A 22,386-nucleotide genomic window follows, 5' to 3' on the forward strand; every position below is an offset into this window, starting at 1 on the left:
CTGTTGGCACAGAGGTCCGGGAATGAGCTGGCGGGGGGGAAGAGCTCCAAGACCAAAATGCAGCTGGGCCTCCAGCTGGTGTCGAAGTGGACTCTGCCATTATCCTGAAAGCTTTTAGGGCAAAACCCTAGTCAGATGGGGGCATCAGGCCCGACATGAGTAAGGCTTGGCACCAGGCCTCAGGCCAGCCCCAGCAGGGTGGGTGGCATAGATTTCAAGTGGCCATCCACTGATTTCTAGTCTGTGATCCAAACTAGACACGAGGAGACAGGAATCAGATGGAGTCTGAATCCGGAAAGCAGAGGCAGTGTGCTGGGACCTGAAGATACAAAGGGTCTTACTGCCCTGGGATAATTGTTTATTCGGCCATCAAACACTGAATCCTTCTACACGCCAGGCCTGGTGCAAGAGGATGCTGGTTCATCTCAGGACAAGAACCGTGTGCTTTTGACCCTACATTAGTGCGTCTCTGAAAAAAAGGAGCCTTCATGGTTCTCACAGTATTTTGTTACTTAAGTTCCATAAATTTCTAGATGTTTTCTAAAAGATGGTCACTATTCGCCTATGTTCCTCTAAGGCTACCGTATAAACACACTACTCATTTTCAAGTTCATGGCTGTACCTCCTTGAGTGATGAAGATGTTTATGGTCAATGAGTACAGTTTATGCATAGTGCAGAGTGTACTTTGGCCTTCTCTCATGTTTAATGAAATCATTAATCTCTGTAACCTCTACTCACAAACTAAATTGCACTGGAATTCATGAAAAATTGCAGACTCTATGGCCTCTTATAAAGTGTATAGAATGTAAAAATTATGTCATAATGCCCTTCAATTATGTGCTAAAATTATTCAGAATCAGCCATACTTTTTGCAACTTATTGGTTAACACCAAGACATACATGAAAGGTTAAGAATGAAGTGTAAAAAGACCTTACTTCATTTGGTTAAAGATGCATTCGACTTTGAGTTTTTACTTAAACCCAAAGAAACTCATAAAAGATAAACGGACAAAAGATATGAACTGATTATAAACAAAGAGATATAAGTCTCTGCTATACACATGAGAAATTGTTCAATTTTTCCTAACAGAGAAGGAAAGAAAAATTAAAATAAAATTTGGTTCACCCCAATTTAAGAAGTGGCAATGTATGGATTGATGAGGGTGGGGGAAATAAAAATTGATACTTAGTAATGAGAGTACAAATTGGTACAACCATTCAGAAAGGGAATTTGTATCAAAGCCTCCAAAATGTTCACTTCTTTCCCCAGTATTTTCATTTCTGGAAGCTTATTCTCAGAAACATCCATGCATATTTATATCAAGAATGTTAATCATTATTAGTAACAACCCAGATGACTAACAATAGGAGACTGGTAAAATTATGCAGTATCTTTACAGTGAGATGTTGCAACTAAAAGTCATTTATTCAATAAATATTAAATAATATGAGGCAAAGCTTTGCTATGAAAAATTATATTTTTAATTATAAAATTAATCATAAAGTGCAACTATGTAAAGAGAAAAGACAGAATGGAAGTGCCATAGCAAAGTGTTTGTAGTTTTTTTCTAAGTGGTAGTATTATGAGTGATGCCGCATTTTCTAATCTGTTTTGGAAATCTGTTGTCATTATACTTTCCAATAAGTTATGCCGGTGCTTGAATAATGTGGGCATGGCTAAAAAGAAAATAGTATTTGACTCCCTAAATATGACGTAAGCGGGTAGTAGAAATAGAGAATTCAAGGCCATGGTGTCCTGCAGCCATCACGCTGCCTACTCCATCCACATGGACAGTCCAGAAGAGCAAAGTCAAGGGCACAGGTCACTTCTCAGTCTTGACCTTGACCTTACCCTGAGTACCAAGACTGGAGGAGTCAGGATGAGCAGAAGAGCTGTTTGGAGTAAGTGATCTCCAGCTGATTGGACGAATCTCAGCATGCAGAGCTCTGAGCAGGTGTGGGTTTACCAGTTAGCACAGCAAGGACAATGGCTTTGCGTCCTTGTGTCCCTAAACAGCAGTCTGGCAGCACCAGCAGCTCTGCTGTCCCTGTCAGAGACCCTTTCCTGTGGCATCTTAGGATGCTTCCTAAATTTTTTCAGCCTTCTCAGTATCCTGTGAGATGAAGAGGAGTTTAAATGGCAAAAGGAAAAGAGAACAAAACACCCCTCCTTCGTGCCCTTCAAAAAAAGACCCTCCTGTCAACAGTGCCTTTTATTTTTATTATTCTGCAGCCTGTTTCTCTGCTTTCCCTTCTTTCCCAAAAATATGCTTTGCAGTTGGTTTGTGAAAACCAGCTTGAGCCGCCGCAGCCTGTCCTCTGCAGCCTTCCATCTGTAGCCTGGTCTGTATTCTGCACCGTATATTTAGAATGCCTCAATTAGTAGCATTCCGCGTGCTATTCAGAAAGGGGCTGGAAAGTCAGATGCAAGAGCAGGGCCATTGATGGGGACTGGCTTCTGAATGCTGCTGGCTCTTATCCTCTGATCCCAGAAGTTAGGGATATTTTGGGGACATCCAGAGAACAGATGGCCCATGAAGGCAGCTGATCCGTGTGGTAATTAGCCCACAGAGGCAGTTGGTCACTTTCTGGGCTTGAAGCAGAAATGTGCTTCTGTTTGTGCCATTCAAGGTGTGGGAAGAGACTGGTTGGAATGCACAGGGCAGAAAGAGGTGCGTAAAGGTATCAGCCCAGATGTTAGCTCTGCTTGACCACCAAGTAAAGGGTCCTAGCAAAAAGGTTGAAGGGGAGATTTTTGGTTTTCATTTAAAACTGGGAATTCTAAGCTATGTTTAATAGAGCTAGAGAAAGATGGCCCTGTAAAGGAGTCAGTAAAAATACAATATGGGACCCTTGATGGTCCCAAGACTCCACACACTTCCTTTCCCCTGGCATTTGTGTATTGTGATTGCTAACTGTTACCTTCGTCCCCCGCTAGGCTGAGAAGAGGGATCATTCCTCACACCACTCGGGGTAACTCTAACGCTGAGCAGAGTGCCTGGTTCATAGACCTCGATTGAAGGTTTATTGAATGAATGAATGAATGAACTCAGAAGGAATAGAAGCCAGAGCACAGTTTTGGAAGCACTGGCTTGGAAAAGTGGAAGAAAAATGCTTCTTTTGAAGCTCTGCAGATGAGAAAAGTTTTCTTTATTTGATTTTCTCTTTGAGAAAAAGACTGGAAATTTAAAGTCTAAGCAATAATAAATGCTGGGCAATAATGATTTCATCCAAAAATTTTGTTCCTGCAGATCTCCAGATATTTTAATTTGACCCTTTAAAGTGGAAAGCGAGGTTGATGGTAGGCTTGGTGTCCCTATTTTAGTAATCATCCTGATCCTCTCACTCTGTTCACTTTTCATCTTCTCTCTCTTCATGTGTCCCCAATGATGCGTCCCCCTGCATGTTCGTGCTGCCCTTTGAAACTTCCAGCTCTTCTGAGGTGACCCATTTACCTGTCTCTCATTTGCATTTTCTACCTGCAGGAAATATACTCTTCGCCTTTCCATTGGGGGCCATTGTTACATCTCTGCACATAATTAATTGTAACTGCATGTAGTGAATTTTCAAGAATCCTGGGTCTGAATGAAATAAAAACCCTCAGTTCTACTCTGACTCATGGGCTGGGAAAATAAATTTACTAGACAATAGGTTCCTGTTGCTCCTCCCCTTTAGAGACAGGCTGCTTGGATTTAAATTGCACCTGAACTATTTAACTACTGTGTTCTGTACATGGTGCTTAACCTCTCTGCTGAAGTTAATAACATTAATACCCACTTTTTGGGGTTGTTATAAGCAGTATATGGATTAATATACATAATGCTTTTAGGGAAGTACATGGCACAATAAATAATAAATAAATTAATTATTGCTGTTTGTGTTATTTACTGGTAGGCTTTTGGGGGAAGTTTTTATAGCTCTGGAAATTTTGTAGCTTCTTCTCTGGCCTCTCACATCCACCTATTAATATAGCTTATTAGCTTATTTTCTTCTCATAGTTACCTACCCATTGACTAGTGGTGGGCTCATTTCCATTTCTGTATCCAGTTCCAAAATATCATGCTGTTATAAACAAAATTAAACACTTTTCAGTGAAGATTTGTTGAGAAATTAGAACTGTGATCTAATCCTGTGTTGATGTTATCATCATCAGTGGTCATTATTGAAAAGTCTGTGGCATATTCATCTCATTTTTTTCTGCATAGACTATCTATTGGGGTGAGAGAGTGTCTCTTGGGAAGGCTACAACATGGAGAATTTGGGATTTAGGGTGAATGCTAATGTTCTTCTACTTTTTTTAGCCTATCATGGAACATGGGTTTTTGTTTTCTCATTTTATTGTTTGGGTGGCTGTGTTTCCATTCTAAAACTCTCGGCCTTCTTTGATGAGAGAGCTCAATTATTTCATGCTCCCTGTGGTGTTTTTCTAATTGGAATTCTCTTAGGAGATGGATGGCACAGAAGATGTCCCAGGGGCATGTGAAAGGACTTTTCTGTGCTGAGACACTGTGAATAGCCGACATGGCCAGGCACCTTCACCGTCCCCTGCCTCTGGCATAGTTCCCAGGGTATGGCTTCTCCCCTGTTAGGGTTTATCAAAATTGAGTCTCTGAAAGCCTAACCATTTTTCTTCTCTGGAATCTGACCCCTTATTCTTGTTGACTTTCCATCCATCCTGTTAATTACTGCTAGATTCTAGCTCCAACTCAGAGCTCAGTGGCCCTGCCCATTGCTCTCGATGGAGGCTCCACCATGGTCTTACATATGGTGGCCCCTTCTCCTCCCCAGGCTGTGTCCAAGACCTTCCTGTCACAAAGACAGGCTGTCCAGAGCACTTAAAATCTGGAACTGCTCTGACTAAGCAAAAGCAGCCGTAAAGACACTTATTCTCTTATTTCCAGACACCTGGCTGGGGCTGGGAGGTGAAACGTTCTCATCGCGGTGGTGGATGGAGGAACATTTTCTTTTCAAAGCAATACTGTGTTTTAGGATATTAACATGAGAGATGAGTCTCTGGGGCAGAATATGAGTAAATGTTCAAGAAAAAGCTTTCAGGAGTAAAATTTAAGCTCTTTAGAGTTGTCCGTTGGAGAAAAACATTGAGGTAATTCTTCAAAAGGGAAGCATTGTATAAAAGTGTGAGTTGGCATCTGAATCTAGGTTAACTCTCTTCCCCAAAAATAGTGGCTAAAGGATTTCTCTTTGCCAGCTTTCTAAGAGGACATGTAGTAAATCCCGACATCCATTCATACAGACGTTAAGTAATAGAGAGCCTTTTCAGTTACCATTCCTTCTGCAATTATTATCAAGTGCCCACTGCATGCCAAGTATCATCCCAGGCATTGACGATCCAGAAGTGAAAACCTGGGCAAAAATCTTGGCTCGTGGAGTTTACATTCTAGTTGGGGAGGCAATGAATATAGACCTAAGTAAGTAAAGGACAGAGCTTGAAAAAGGTGATTCCCTTCACCGAGGAGGTTGAGGGAGTAGGACGGCTGACAAGACATCCTAATTGTAAACAAGACAGATATCACTCTGAAAATAACACCTGAGCAGAAGTTTGAAGAGTAGAGGAGTGAGCCATTCCTACACCTGCAGGCGAGGTCCCGGATGGGAGGACAGCTGCTGTGACACTCTGGGGACTCTGTCACTGTGCTGGAGCAGCGAGAGAACAGGAGGGGAGGGACACATCATGGGCCTTGTAGGCCAGTGGAGGGACTTCAGCTTTTAACCTCAGTGAGAGGGGAAGAGCTTGGTTGGTTTTAACCAGCATGGTTAGTTCATGGATTGATGAGAGAGAGAGAGAGAGAGAGAGAGAGAGAGAGAGAGAGAGAGAGGAGTGAGGGATGACTTGGGGGTGGGGTTAGTTTGAACAACTGCAAGAGTACCCTGCTATTGACTGACACGGGAAGAGTGTGTGTGTGTGTGTGTGTGTGTGTGTGCATGTGTGCACATGCGTGTAACATAAAAATGCATGTGAACACGCACTGTATCTTCTGGGATGGTAGATCCTGGCTAACTGATGTGATGGTTCTTGGTTGTGTTTCTTGCCTGGGCCGCCATAACTCGGCACTACAGACTGAATGACATAAACAACAAAAATTCATTTTATCACGATTTTGGAGGCTGGGATTCCAAGATCAAGGTGCCAGCGGGTTTGATTTCTTTTGATGCCTTTCTCATGGGCTTGTAGATGACCGTCCTGTCGCTATGCCTTCACCGGGTCCTTACTCTGTGAGTGTGCATCCCTCCTGTCTCTGTGGGTGTCCAAATTTCTTCTTCTTTCAAGAACACCGGTCAGACTGAGGGAGAGCCCATCCCAACAGCCTCATTTTTACTTAATTCCCTTCTTCAAAGCCTGGAGCCAAACACAGTCACACTCTGAGGTGCTAAAGGTCGAGATTTCAACTTAAAAACTGAGGGGGAGACACAATTCTGTCCACAACATTGATATTCGTTATCTGAGAATTTGGGAGTTTGTACAATTAGACTGTCCGGCAGCCAGGCAAATCCTGAAATTAGCATGTTAATAACATTTTTTATATCAGATTAAAATATAAGTCTGTTAATGAATGATACATTGAAATAAAGGCTGTTACTATACCAATTGTTTTTAGTACTTTCATGGTTCCCATATGAAGGGTTTCCTGAAAGCTGTGGTAGTTAAAGAGAAGGTGTGGTAGTTAAAGAGACTATGGTCACTAAAGAGATATTAAGTACTTTGCAAAGAGACAATAGAGAGCTGGGGTTGGGGTTCAGTGGTACAGCGCTTACCTAGCACATGTGAGGCACTGGGTTCAATCCTCAGCACCACATGAAAATAAAGGCATTGTGTCCACCTACAACTAAAAATATGTGTTTTTAAAAAGAGAGAGAAACAATAGAAAGATGCCTTGAGGCCACCTCAGGAATTTGCAAGAAAACACCCAGTACAGGCTCAAGGGCACAGAAGGAAAAATTTTTTTGGAAAGAGATAATGAGATCACCTTGTTCATACAGGGGAGCCTAGGAAGGTGGTTCACCATGCTCAGCCATGATCTCAGGAGGTCCAGCTACTGCTGGGCTTGATGAAGATTAGATGAATAATAGCATTTATATGAAGCTCTCTAGACCAGGGAAGGTGATCTGCCCAGTTTGGGAGAGTGGTGTCCAGAGACACTTAAGGGAGATGGCCAAGATGGTTGGATCATGGGTTTGGAGCTCAAGACAGAAGTCTAGTTTGGAGCAATAGTGGTGGACATTGTTAAGGTACTGATAACAAATTTAAGTTGTGGAGATGGATGAGATTCTCCGTGGAAATGTTCAAAGTGAAAAGAGATCTGAGACCAGAATTCTAAGGACACCCAAAATTAAGGAATAGGCAGACAGACAGACACATGTGAAGGAGACTATGAGAGAACAACCAGACAGGAAGAAAGAACATTGGGAGGACTTAGTACCTTTAACGATCCAGGGAAAGAGATCAGTTTCAGACAGAGAGAGTGGCCATTTATCTTGAATTCTGAATAAAGGTGGTTTCCATGGTTGATTGATAGGGTTTTGCATGAACAAGCTGTTGATGACCTCTGAGTTGTTGGGGAGGGACAGAGGCAGGAATTATTTTATTTGGATGAGGAAAGGAAGGAAAGGAGGTGTGCCCTCAGATATAGACTGCATAGCCTAAAGCTGTACTGCCCAGCATGGTAACCACTCACCACATGGGGCTATTTACAACTAAAATTAAGTAAAATCATATAAAATTTACAAATTCAGGTCCTCAGTATTCCTAGACACAATTTAAGTGCCCATTGACTATCTGACAGCACAGAAAATTCTGTTTGATAGTGCTCCGCTGGGTGCTTATTAGTGAAGGAAATAGAATGGTAGATATGATGAACTCTCTGAGCATGTTTTTAAGGAGTGTATGTGTCTATGTGTGTTTGTGTGTGTGTGTATGTGTGTGTGTGTGTGTGTGCGTGTGTGTTTCATAAAGAGACATAAGATATTTAGAGTTGATGGAAAGAGCTCATACTTGGATGTATGCATGTGTTTGATGACATATCAAGTAACTATAGTGTATAGAAAAAAAAAGACTCTTCCATTCCTGCTAGCACTTTGAAACTCAAAATTTTATTATAATTACTTCTAAGTATGTTTAAAAGTAACTGAAAAAGAGAAAATTTGTTTGATCTCTAGCTCCATAATTTCTAGCTTTGCCTCCCCCCCCCCCAAAATGGGGTTGATTCATGCTTGTTGATTTAAATTCTGAATTATTCTTGGGACAGCAATGTTCTAGGAATGCAATTCATTGTACACTCACACAGAAACATGTTATCAGCACTTTTTTCTCTGCTCCAACTACAATTCTAAGCATTGAGGCTATAGAAATTAATATGACATAATCTTTACTGTAAAATTTTGACTATAAGCATGTATGCTTGTTTCCGGTTTGGGATTCTCTTCCCCAGGGTGGTTCTAGTTCTGCTTGGGTGTGTCTTGTACACAAGAGGAAGTTTGGGTAGTCTTTGATGAAGACCTCAGGGAGGGGTAGGTAGAGACTTGGGACCTTCCTATTCTAAACCACATGGCATGCTGAAGATCCACGCGTGCTTACTGAGCTCCTGTTAAGCGCCTACCCATTTATCAAGTCCTAGAATATTGTGAAGATTTTATAATAAGATGTGATTCCTACTGTAGTAGGAAAAATGAGACACCTTAAGCATATGAAGGTAATAACAGGACAGAGTTTAGTAGGTGACTATGGGAATAAACACCCAGAGTGCCAGGAATTCATAGGGGAAAGAAGGAGCCTAGTGGACTGACATAGTGGCCAATAAGTTTAATTAGGAATAAAATGTAATAACTACACATTATAAGGCTATTGTCTAATTAATGGCAGCCTTTAAATCTTGGAAAAGATTTTCAATGTGATGTCTCCAGCAGTGGAGCATATTTCAGGCCCTTGTGCAGGCATATGGCCTGATGCACACAGGAGTTTGCTGATGTGCAGGGAGTAGACTCCCTCCCTTGCCTAGGAGACTCAGCACAGGGGAGCCCTAGGGTGGGCTGTGATGGTCCATCCTGCATTTGTGACTGTGACTATTTATTGAAAATACAGACTCCACCTCTTTCCATCCATATTGTTGGTGTTGTTCTTAATCTCAAAGATAACACATCTTACTACTTCTATGCAAGATATTCCAAATCCCTGAACCTCAGAGAAGTTGAAATTTCCAGGGATGCTCCTGTGCCTGTGCTCTTGGCTATGTTTGTATGAAGTGTACTACCAGTTTCCCATTCGGAATTTAAATATGGAGAAAACTGAAAAATGCTTGACTGGGGTTATTTATAATTCAAGCCTATGAAGACAAGCATACTATGTTGAGAAGTATTCTTTTAGGGCTGTGTACTCTACAAAGAGGTGTCTGTCATCCTGCAGTTTGTACCACATCTGGTTCTTGAACAGAGTTCTAGTGTGTAAATTTCTCTCCTGAAGAGAGGCATTCATATGATCCATGGAGTGGGATCTTTCCTTAAGACAGGAAATAGGGCTCTCTTTTTAGGTTAAATCTCCCAGCTTCTGAAGGCACCTGGTAAGAAATACCAATATTTCGGGTCTTTGTTATCTGCATCTTCATCAAAACCCCTCAATTCTGGGTATTTACCTAGAGGGCCCCCAAAGTTACAGTCAAGATGTAATAAATATACAAAAGAGAATAAGACAGAATTAAAAGAAAAATGAAATGATATCTAGGGTTTACAGCTTAATAATAGAAGAAAGACAATAAACTGAGCTGTTTCAGGTTAAAACTGATAAAAACCAAAGACCAGCCTGCAGGACAAGTGGATGCTGACCCCCTGGGTGGCACTTTGAGAAGCCTGATTCTGACAATGGATTGAGTCTTCAGTCCTTGAGACCTTTCCCCTGGGTTACCTTGAGAACACAAAGGAGGGAAAGAGATGGAGGATGCTTTTTTAGTTCTTCCATCTTGGCTGAGGTCCTTGAAGTGCCTTTGGCTGTGAGTGGGCTGATAGAGGTCCAAGATTTATGTGGATAGAAAGGGCCCTGAATCCAGAAAACAATTTTACACAAGTTTTCCACATGGATCCCTGCTCCAAAGTGTAATATTTTCTTATTTCTTCCAGTTCCATCTCCTTCCGTCATAGCAACCCACATATGGTAGGCACGTTGTAAGACCGCTCACCCTTTGAGGTTTCGACTTTGCATCCCACATCTATAACACGATCGCCTAAATCATTCACCAGACCTTCAAGATTTCCCTGTATTTCCTCTGCATGTTCCTCTCACAGAAATTTCCACCATCCAAACATTATTATTCTGAGATGGTGAGGATTTATTATACAGGCAAAACCGGAGCCCGCTGAGACCATTACTGTTACACACAAGGGAATGATGCAGAAAGCACTTAAGGAGTCTTTTTAGAGGAATGAAGAACACAGAGGTCTGGAAGCGTTTCTTGATTTCAGAGTCGTTCACTCCTGTTTCATTTGAATATCAGCCTTCGAAGGATAAATATCTCTGTCCCAGAGCTCAGCAACATGAATACTTCTTTACCAACACAGTTTATAGTAATGGAGCCATTCTGCAGGAGACAAAGGGGAGACATTATTTTTGTCATAACTTAACTCCTAAATTTGCTTTCAAGAGTAACAATATGTTACTGGCCAAGCACCGGTGCCGTGAGACTTCCTGAAAATGACTGCCTCCATATGGAAATCACCAGATTATGAACGGTTGAAGTCATGTTCCCTGAAGCAATGCCTTCCAACCTTGGCTGCACATTACAATCTCTTGGGGAGCCCAGGCCACACTACAAAGTAATTAAATCAGAATATGTAGGAGTGGAGCCAGGGCATCAATCTTTTTAAAGGTCCCCAGGGGATTCCATGGTGCAGCCACAGTTGTGAACCACCGCTTTAAAGACCTCCAGACCTGGTGCTGAAATAGGCTCATAGCTAATAGTGCCCATGTCTGTAACTTTTCCAAGGTCTAGAATCCCTGGAAATGCTGACCTTCTTTGTCAAAACATCATGAAATATGGTTGAACAGCTAAGTATCATGTTGGGGATCACTCAGTTGGGACTTGAACCTAGGCTCCCTGGCTCTCAAGAGTCAGTGCTGTGGGTTCCTGTTTCCTGCCCTCTCCCTTGCACACACACAGAGAAAGTCAAGCATGGATTCATGCAACACATAGTTACCGAGCACCCATGCAGTGCTGGGCAGAGTTCTAGGTATCCAAGCATGTTTTCTCTTACTTTACTGTTATGAATTAGGGGTACTTGTCAAATGACAGGCCCGTGTATTCACTTCAGAAAAATGATTTAAAATCAATTGTTTCAAAATATTCTCAGTAGATATCCTATAACCCCAACTCTTCTGCATCCAATACCTCGAGTCAGGTATTTAGTTTTATATATGTTTAAATTTTATCTAAGACTCCTTATGTTTCCCATAGATTACTTATAAGTGGGTTGTTTAACTTCCAAATATGTAGAGATTTTCTTGCTTTTTATTATCGGTTTCTGGTTTGGTTTTATTATGATTAGAGAATACATTCTAATTATTTCTATTCTTTTAAAATTTGTTGGTTTGTTTTATGACCAAAGAGAGTATGTCCTAATATATGTTGGAAGATTGCTTGAAAAATATATGTATTATGCTAATTCTGGGTAGAGTACTCTATAAATTTTCAGTAAATCTTGTTCATTGATTGGATTTTATGACTTCTATATTCTTTCTGATTTTATACATAGTAGTTCTGTCAGTTATTGAGAGGGGTGTCAAAATTCCCAAATATGATTGTGGATGTGTCTTTTTCTTCTTTCAGCTCTATCAGTTTTTGTTTCACGTATTTTGAGGCTCTGGTGTTTAGTGCATATACATATAAGACCATGTATTCCTGGTGGATGGATTATTTTATCATTTTATAATGTCCTTCTCTCTCTAATAATTTTCTTTGATCTGTTTTATCTGATTTGATATAGCCTCTACTTTAAAAAAATTATGGTTTTAAGAGTCTATCTTCCTCTATCTTTTTTCCCCCAAAAGTTATTCAGATCATTGAATTTTAAATATAATCATTATAAACACCCAGCAGTTGAGTTGTGCTTTTAAAAAATCTACTGTGCTGGGGCTGGGGTTGTGGCTCAGTGGTAGAGTGCTTGCCTAGCACATGTGAGGCACTGGGTTCAATCTCAGCACCACATAAAATAAATAAATAAAAATAAAGATTTTTTTTTCTTTTTTACTCTACTGTGCTAATCTCTTCTTTCTAATTGGTATGTTTAAACCATTTAGACTTAGGATAATTATTGATATGATACAATTTATGTCTCTCCCAGGTTAACTAGAAATATAACCAAGGTCCATTTTTGTTAGAGAATTCACCTAGAGATTAAATTAGAAGTAGCTGTCAATGGGTACTTCACTAAACATTTGCTTCATTCTAGGCTAAATTTTTTGAGACAAGGCTCAATTGTGTGGGATTTTGGGGTCTTAGCTACCCACTTATCCCTGTCTTTAGCATATTGAGACTTTTTTCTCCAAGGAAAATCATAATTCTATGCAGGGAACTTGAATCACCCAGCTCCTGGTACGTCAGATGGTTTCGTGTTCTGCCACGTGTCTTGTGTGTATCATAAGAGGTTATCAGAAATACTGAGAGCACAGTGATGTTTGCATCTGCTCTTCATGAGGAGCATTGCAAACTCACAGGCTGTGAGCTCAGAAAACACAATATCAAAACTGTTACCCACCAATAACCTTCAGATACTAATAGTATAGTTATTGCTGCATTATAAATGATCCTAGGATTTCGGGGGCGGGGATGTTGGGTTAATACCACCAGTTTTGTATGCTGACAGATTCTGGGTCAGGAATTCAGGAAGAACACAGGAGAATGCATCCGTTAAGAAGTTAATGAAATCATGATAGGGATTTTGTGCAGACAATGACTATCATAATCCTGAGATGACAATGGTGTTCTTTCTTGTCTGTTCCTACGTCCTGGACAAGGTAGGCTGTCATTGTTTAGTGCCTGTTCTGAACAGTTGGGGAAACTGAGGCTTTGGGAATGGACTTCACCCAAGCCACAGAGCAAATTAATGGTAAAATGGAATGAAAATTCAAGTCTCTCTTTACCCCACGCAGGTCATCTCTGAAAGAACTCTCCCTGGCTTTGTTGCCTAAGGTGTCTCTTTATGACTTGGTACACACAGGGACTTAGCACAACTGAGATGTTGCGTGTCATTCTGAGCAGATTGTTCCACTTAAAAGAGTGTTCCCGTGGGGTGGGCACACCTCACAGCTGCCAGCAGTCAGTTTTCAAGTTGTTTCCCAGTGCGTTCTTCACCCCAAAGGAAGAGCCTTCTTTGCTTTCTCCTTCGAGTCATATTTTCCCCTGGTGATCAGTGGAGGCGCATCTGTGTCCCTGTGTGTGTCTAAGGGTGTGGCGGTAGGTGTGGTGCAGGACTCAGTCCTCTGTCTCCAGGGGGTTTTCTCCTAGACTTCATGGTTCTCTTTACAGTTCAAGATCCACCGTGTTATAGATTCTGTTTTGTCTATAGTGGGTTCTCCAAAAGTAAAAGAAAACCCTTAAACCAAGATTCAAACAAAGCCACAGCTATGTGGTAGCAAATGGTGAGAACTCAGCCATCCTCACAAAGCCTTCTCTGATCTGGAACCCGCCTGGCCCTTGTGCTCCATGCCTTATATTCTTCACCTGCCCCTCTCCCAGCCGACCTGGACTTGGGTAGTTTTCTGAATGTACCATATTTACTCTTGTATCTTCTGGCCACGTGGCCTGAAAAGTTGCTCCGAGTCGGTCAGGGTGGCTCCAGGTGAATTGGGCTGGCTCCTAACTGACCACACGGAGACAGAAAAGACCTTTTTTTTTTTTTTTGCGGGCGGTCAGTAATGGCTCCTTGACCTCAGCTCCCACAAAGCAAGCAAGAGAGGCAGGCAAGAGAGAGAGAGAGGGTTCGCCTGAAACCCTCCTATTTACTGAGGGGAAGACATTCGAGAAAGTTCAACCCAAATAAGGCAAGGGATTGGGTTTCAGGGGGTTGCTGGGCAATGTCTTCTGGTCAGCAGATTGACATCTCTGAAAGCCACACCCAACTCAGGTGCTGGGTGGCGATCATAGGCAGAGCAGGCAAAAGGGACACGTACGTCACACAGCCCAGTCAGAGCAGCAACGTCAGTGCAGGCCCCTCATGCGCTCAAATGCCATAGCTCACACACACAGCCATGGCTGGCTCAGACAAAAAGTCCTCCCCACTCATACGTATTGAGTTTGCCTGCTGCCCAGTGCCGTCTCCTTAACTTAACTTAAATACTTTCCTGTGTCCACAGCAGAACTGAGGGTGTCTCCTAGCACCCCACCCCCAACTGCAATGCTGTAGCTGCTCATTTCTGTTTCTGTACAATTTGCAACCCCTCCAGGGAAGGTGCACGCTTTATTCTTCTTTGTATATTCTAGACTATTATCAAAAATAGTCAGATCCCAAAGAGTGAGGGGACAGGCCCATCCTCTTGACGGGAATGAGTTCCTAGACTCATGGGTTAACAAAAGCATATCCTTCTGCTCATCATCATTTTAGCTTTACCTAATGTCCTTGTGGTCCTAGAACATTTGCAAGAAATGCTACTTTATTCAGATTTCATTAAACATGCCGTCAATGTTTGAGCCATAGCTTTAGATTGTCTCTAATTGAGGAGGTACTTTGAAGGGGACGGGGAGAGCTGGGTCTGTAAGTGTGCTTTTCATCTTGATTTTCTAGGCTGATGAGGGCATCAGTTCCTCTCCCTTTCTGGGATCACCATGGAACCAACAGAGACAAAACCAATCACACTCCATTGCTTTGGACAATGGTTATTTATTACAATGGCTAATTCTTCATTTTTTTTCTAACACTGAAGGCTCAAGATGAACCAGTTTGGGGTAAACCTGTGGTTCCCAAAAGCTGGTCCTCAGACCTTGGTTTAACAGTCCTGGTGTGGGGTCCAAGAACCTGTATTTCCCTAAGCTTACCAGTTCCTACTGGCAGAACGAATGCAGCTCAGCTAAAGCCTGTTATGGTAAAAAAAAAAAAAAAAAAAACTGTTTTTTAGACATATTTATTGTTTCTTGATCTTTGGCAGTCTGTGGTTTATCTGTGGTCTAGAAGTTTCTCAGAAAGATGCATACATTTTCCTCAAATGTCCCTTGGATTCAATCTCAATTCCCACCACTGACTAATTAGATGAATCATTCAAATAAAATCAGTGCTTACAAGAGACACAACTCATGACTTTCCCTAAAGCACAGAGTAGTTGAGGTTGATGCTTTGAATGCACACTGTGTCCTATTCTTAAAACTAGGAATAGGAACCCTGAGCCATTGAATGTCTTATTTAAGGAGGTACCAAGTCAGTGGTGAAGACAGGATTAGACAAGGAGTGTCTGGCGTGGGTGTTGGCCAACCACAGAAGCCTGCATGCAAAAGCCAAGAGAGTCAGTGTGTCTGGCAGAGGAAGGACCCTGTTCTAATTATATTAGAAATTGTGGAGGACGGTGCAGATAAGATCTGGTGCACTGTTTTGCTAACCAGTTTGGATGGTTGAAAGCAGAGGTAGGTGTAGTCAGATAAAAGATTGTAATAGATGAAAAGGGTGTTGGGGTCAATGATTTGGAACTTTTAGTTGATATCATACATTTTAAAAATTGTATTGCATCTTGGGGCTGGGGTTGTAGCTCAATGGTAGAGTGCTTGCCTAGCATTTGAGAGGTGCTGGGTTCGATCCTCAGCACCACATAACAATAAACAAAATAAAATAAAGGCATTGTGTCCAACTACAACTAAAAAATATTTTAAAAAATTGTATTGCATCTTAAAAATGGCACTGCATTATTGCTTAAAAATGATCTTGACTTCCCGGGCTTGGTGGTACATGCCTGTAGTCCCAGCAGCTCGGGAGGCTGAGACAAGGAAGATGGTGGGTTTAAAGCCAGTTTCAGCAATGGCGAGGTGCTTAGCAACTCAGTGAGGCCCTGTCTCTAAACAAAGTTCAAAATAGGGCTGGGGATGTGGCTCAGTGGGGACTCCTGAGTTCAATCCCCAGTACCAAAAAAAAAGACCTTGACTCAAATACTACATATGCTAATATGTCTATCACAAGGTGTTTGACCAGAATAACAAGAATCTTCACCTTTTCTAGTTCCACAGTGGCAACTTAAAAAACAATAACTACTTGTATTCTGCTCTCAAGCATATTAAATGCCAGTACAGCAAGTGGAGACACTTGAGTCCTGGCCTATTTGACCAAGAACAATAATACATTAAATGATGAATGGAGCAAAGTGGATGACATGGTGACAGTAATAGCAATTATTATTGTTACTGCTAACATCTCTGAGTACTTCTGGTGTGCCAGGCTAACCTTCACAATAGCGTAATGAAGAAGTAGGTGTTATTATTAATCCTATATCTGAAAAACAAAGATCAGATCTGGTGTACTCTTTTGCTAACAGTGGATCAATCATTAAGACCTTATCCAGAGATCAGATGGTTCTGGCCATCTGACCTCCCAAATAGGAGGTCTTGTCAGTTGAGCAGCCGCCAGGACTGGCTGCTCCAGGGACAGGGTCTGACTCCCTTTAACCTCCTCTGGTTCAAGTATGGTAGCTGCCAACAAAAAAATCAAGCAAGCTATAGATCTAGTAAAAAGCCATTTGATGTTTGCAGTTAGAGAGGAAGTGGAGTCCTCCAAGAGCCAATCAGAGAACTAGGGAGAAAAATTCCCAGCTGGAGCAGGAAGACACTCGGCTGAGGACACTGGCCAGTCCTGAGCAGCTCACTCAGCTTCTAGACCAGCTGCAGGCTGACCCCCCTCCTGCCACCAAGCAGCCACAGGGGACCACACAGCCCCCGGCTCAGTCAGCGTCCCAGGACTCAGAACCAAGCTCACAGCCTCCTATTTCCTCGCAGAACTGGCTGCTGCTGTTGTCTGAACTGACCACACCGGGAAGGTGTACTAGGGAGAGTCGGCCTCCATAGTCACAGAGATGTGAGACTGAAATATGCCGTTACCTTTTTTTCCCAGTGTTAAACACTCATTTGCTTTTGGCTTGAAGAAATTAATTAGTTGGGTGAATTAAAGGTTCATCAGAGAATTAGCACGATGGACCCTGTGCAGCTTGGCAGATACCTGAGGAAGGGGGTAAGTGGTGCTGAGGAGCTGGGTGCCTCTCCACCCCTTCCCGCAGTCCACCCCACTCCCAGAGTGCAGCTGGCTGGCAGTGTACTCCTCAGGGTTAGGGAGCAGTGGAGCTCCGCCCTGGACTTTGCACTCTACCTGCCCCCCACCATGAGGAACTTGAAAATACTGTGCCTCTTAAACAGCAGAAGACGCAAAACTATTAGTGATAAAACAATGGCAGGTAGCAGGGACTTATGCTCTTACTATGAAGGTTATTTTGCTTATTGGGAACCTGTTTATGTAGTGTAACTATTTTGTACATCATTTAGGTTGTACAGATTGAAATTTAGATTGTTTTCTTGGCTGGCTGAAGAGGTGTGGATTGTTTTATAGAGAGAACTACATAAAGACTGCTGCATGACAAAAACCACACCTGAAGACATTTTAAGAATTTGGCACAGTCACTTTATGTAATCAGAAATCTAGCTGCTGTTCAGTGAAGTCTTTGGATTGAGCTGGCTGATGACTTCGAAAAACGATCAGTTTTAGCTAATGAAATGGATTTCTCAGTAGGGTGTTGTACAGATCACCTGTGTGGTCGTTATATGCAAATGTTCCTGTGCATGTTCACTATGCCATTGTAAGGTGTCACTGAATTTAACTGTTGTACTTGTCAGCTTTCCATAAAGCATATGAAATGTTGATTAAAAAAAAAAAAATATGTTGGGCTGGGGTTGTGGCTCCGTGGTAGAGTGTTAGCCTAGCACGCGTAAAGCACTGGGGTTGTTCCTCAGCACCACATAAAAATAAATAAAATAAAGGTATAAAAAATACATTATCAATTTCTCAAGGATGAGTTTTAAGATTGACTTGTCTGATATACTTTGGGAAAGTTGATTAACTTTTTGAAGCATCTTTCATGATGTTTTTTCTGTTCTCAAATGTCAGTTTCAAAGAAAAGAGGAAAACAGGAAAAAAAAGTGATTAACATTCATTTTAATGAAGTTGATTTGCCCCAGAAGAACGTAAACATGATGTTGCTCTTAAATCCAGTCACATGCACAGCAGTCTGATCACGTCGTGGGTAACCTGGAACAGGTTACTTATTTAAATTTCTCCAAAGGCCTCCATTCACCATCTATAACAGGAAGTAACGAATGGCTTATCTCTTTGGAAGAATAACTTTAAAATCAAGATGATATTTGTGAATGTGGTTGAGAGAGATACGAGTCAAAGGTAATGTCAGTTTCATTTAGGCTGTATGTCCTATTTGGGTGGCGGCAAGTCAGTTTGACAGTTGCGTGAGGACAAGTGTCATGGTTGGCCAGGGACAATACTCGATCTTTGACCTCTGAACTCCTGCTCATTGCTGCTGCCTGTATGTAAGCTATCTGCTGTCCCACAGCGTCCGGATAAATGGCTCCACTGTGTTGTGAGAGGAAGTCTTGGCGGCTGTTCGGAAACTTTCCTGATAATGGCTGCCCTGACTTTCCTGCCTCAGATGTCTGTGCTGGATTCCCCGAAGAGCTCCCGCCTTCTGAACCTCTCCTGTCCTGCCCGGTTTCTTCAGCTCTCTTTAGTCCAGGGTAGACATCTAGCTTGTGTAATTTCTAGTCATTTTTTGCTTCTTAAAATAAGGTGATGGAAAGAAATAGGTCTGTCTGTCTTCCTAGGAAACCCCTAATTCTTGAATCATAAGAGCTGAGAGTGAAGAAGAGATCCACATACTTGGGGACCTCAGGAGCCTGTGGCCTGGGTCTGGCAAACTTGAGCAGTAATGAGGGGAAAAGTGCCAAGAGGCCCCATTTCCTGGACCTGTTTGCCTCCTGAATCACATTCAACATAAGACATCCTCAGAATCCACCTTTTCCCCTTCCCTTCTGTTAGGCTGATCTCAGTCTCTTTCTCTCTTGTTCATTCGCATCGCAGGGATACTTTGACCCTCTCTTCTTCTTTATCACTGCCTTTTCCTGAGATTTTTATACCCTTTAACCACCAGCTTCCTTTTTCCCAACCCCCCCCCCCCCAGCCTCCTAGCCCCTGAGAACTACCATTCCACTCTCTGCTTCTGTGAATTCGATCATTTTAGATTCCATGCAGTATTGGTCTTTCTGTGTTTGGCTGGTTTCATTGAGCATAATGCTTCCAACTCCACTCATGCTGCCACAAATGACAGAATTTCTTCCTTTTTAAAGGCTGAGTAGTATTCTGCCGTGTTTGTACACACCACATTTTCTTTATCCATCCTGTTGAAGGACACTGAGATTGCTCCCACGTCTTGGCTCTTGTGAATAACGACCCATGAACGTGGGAGTGCAGACAGACCTTGAGCACACTGGCCTCCTTCTTGGTCTACAGACCCTCCCTGGTGGACCTCATCCATACCCACAGCTTCAGTTTGTTTGGTGGGAAGGCCCAACTCTATGTTTAAAAAGTTCTGTCTGCCGACTGCAAACCTCAAATCAGCACAGGCAGACCTTGACGCCCGTCCTCTTTCTCACCTGCCGCTGGAGTCACCCCCACCTCCTTCCCTTTCCCTCTGCTGATGACCATTCTCTAACACGTTCTGACCAAGCTCTCTAACCAGCCTCTTCCCCCTCCCCGTCCTCTCCACTGCCACCATCCTGGCTCAGGCCCTTGTCATTTCCCGCTGCACCGGGTGGCTCCTTCCTCCTTGCTCTGAGCTCACATCCTGTCATCCGCCCCCACTCTGCCCTGCTGTGATGTGATCCTCCTCACGCCTCATCCCGCCTGTTAAACCACCTGGTGCTCTTGTGCGCTGGGACCGAGTCACACCTGTGAGGAGGACTTAGCTGGCCCAGGTGGCGTGGCCGCCCCTGACCTCCGGCTCATCTCCCACTGCTCTCCCACACCTACCTACTGCACCCAGTCCGCCGCGCTGCTGCAAGTCAGCCAAACCCAGCCAGCTGTTTGGTGTTCGTTTGTTGTTGTTTCCAGCATCTTCACTTACGCCATTGTCCTCCTTGGCCTGGCCTCTCTGATCTTATAGGCCCCACAAACAGCCACTCGGTCTTCAGTTCTGGTGAGACATCTTCTACCTAACCACCCAGACCCTCTTCCAGGTGGACGCAGCCTCCCCGACTGTTCACTCGGGCTGACTCTGGGAGGTGCGTACCAGATTACTTGTGCTGTCTTGCTTACCTTTGTGTGTTCTTCCCTAGAACGTGAATTCTGAAAGCCCTGCTCTTTTATCTTGCTCCTCTCTGCACCTCTGAATGTGATCTGGGGGGATTAATACTGGTAGCCACTAGAAATATCAAGGATAAAACAAAATCGCATCACTTGAAAATGGATGATGTGGGGCTGGCAGGTCACCTGTGTGGAGCCAGCCCACTGCAGCTCCAGAATCCTACATGCCTTCGGTTCCTACTTATTGTTAGATACCCCGAGGCCTTTGTGAGGTGATAGGTACGTTGTAGTTTTGTGGGGTGGGGGAAAAGAAAGAAAGTCGACTGCTAATACTAGTGCTGGAGTAAGAAGGAGCTCTAAATAAGTGAGGTTCTCAGAAGTTTCTAACAGAGTAAGAACTAAATATTGGTTTATCTGCTCAGATCTATGACAGGAACAAGCACACACGGAATGCAGTCTGTGGAATGAGAAAAGATCATTTATGAATCTCCTCAGCAAGTACAGTGGGCACAACCATTTTTTACCCAGTGGAAGAAATTCTCAGAGCCATGTGCAGTGGTGCACGCCTGTAATCCCAGCAGCTTGGGAGGCTGAAGCAGGGGATGGCAAGTTCAAAGCCAGTCTCAGCAACTTAGCGAGGCCCCAAGCAACTTAGTGGGACCCTGACTCTAAATAAAAAATAAAAAGGGCCAGGGATGTGGCTCAGTGGTTATGTGCCCTGATGTCAATCCCCAGTACAAAAAAAAAAAAAAGAAAAAAGAAAAGAAAAAGAAAGAAAGAGAAAAGAAAGAAAGAAAGAAAGAAAGAAAAAGAAAAGAAAGAAAGAAATTCTCCGTGGTAAACAGGGTTAAATTTCAGTGAGGATATGGCCTGAAAGTAAGGGACATTCCATGACCTAGCTGACAAGCAAAAGCTGCACCGTGGGGCTCCTTGATTGCTTGTTGACTTTTTAGCACCTGACCCTGGGGACCCATGGCAGTCTGTTCATTGCTTTCACAAATACCACGTTTCTACTATTGATCTGCGACATCAGAGCTGGCAAGTGACAGCACTGTAATGACGCCTCATTTATCTGGTGGCCTGGGATCAAGACACACCAATCTAGGCAAAACTTTCTAAGTAACTGAAGCACCATAGTTTTTAAAAAGTACTTTTTTTTTTAATAAAACCTTTCTCACATACTTACTTCTTTCTCTTCCTGAAAAAAAGGTCAGCAGAATATGCTCTTCCAGAATCACAGAGCAAGCAGGTGTGTGCTCCTTCAAGGATGTCTTCAAGGACCACTTACATGAGTGGAGTGTTTTTAATATTAAATGATCCCAGATAATTTTTTAAAATAATGTTCTGCCTCCTGTCCTGCTATCAGGAGTTTGCCTGTCACAGTTTATTTCTATCAGCATTTCTACCTGTTACAGATATTCTTTTCCCAGAGACAGTCAGCCCTCCGTATCCATGGGTTCTGCATCCAGGATTCAACCAACCTTGCATTGAACATGTTCAAAAACATTACATCTGTACTGAAAGCATATAGACTTTTCTCTCATCATTATTCCCTGAACAATAGAGTATAACGACTATTGATATAGAATTTACCTTGTAATAGCTACTGCAAGCAACCTAGAGAGGATTGAAAGTGTATGGAAGGATGTATGTAGGTTATATGCAAATCCTATGCCATTTATGGAAGAGATGTGAGCATCCTCCTTGGATTTAGAGATGCTTGGGGAATCCTGGAACCAATTCCCCATAGGCATTCAGGGACAAATATATTCTTTTTCTTTTGGGAAATATCTCCATCTCCCCTGAAAATCCTCCCTTTCAAAATTTACTACTTGCAACATTTTACAGATAACTCATGTAACAACTGTCAAGATTATATAGTAAGTGAAATCAAAGCCGTAAAGGTCCATGGGAGGCTGAGATGTGGGCCAGCAAGCCCAGTACCATGGGCTTCACTGCAGACTTTATTCTGTCTATCCTGACTTCTCAAAAGCTCTTTCCAGGTTGCTGCTTCTCTTCTGTGTTCTGGATTCAGTGCTGCATGTGAAGGGGAGTAA

At 42.7% G+C, this 22,386-nt stretch overlaps 1 protein-coding gene and 1 pseudogene across 6 annotated transcripts in view; both read left to right on the forward strand.

The window, feature by feature from the left end:
• Csgalnact1 (chondroitin sulfate N-acetylgalactosaminyltransferase 1) overlaps window positions 1–22,386 on the forward strand; it is a 305,396-nt gene that overhangs the window by 235,246 nt on the left and 47,764 nt on the right. The window lies entirely within an intron of this gene.
• Window positions 16,650–17,171, forward strand: LOC101956468 (TSC22 domain family protein 1 pseudogene; annotated as a pseudogene).

The sequence above is a fragment of the Ictidomys tridecemlineatus genome, chromosome 14 (genome assembly GCF_052094955.1).
Source record: "Ictidomys tridecemlineatus isolate mIctTri1 chromosome 14, mIctTri1.hap1, whole genome shotgun sequence".
Classification (NCBI taxonomy): domain Eukaryota; kingdom Metazoa; phylum Chordata; class Mammalia; order Rodentia; family Sciuridae; genus Ictidomys; species Ictidomys tridecemlineatus.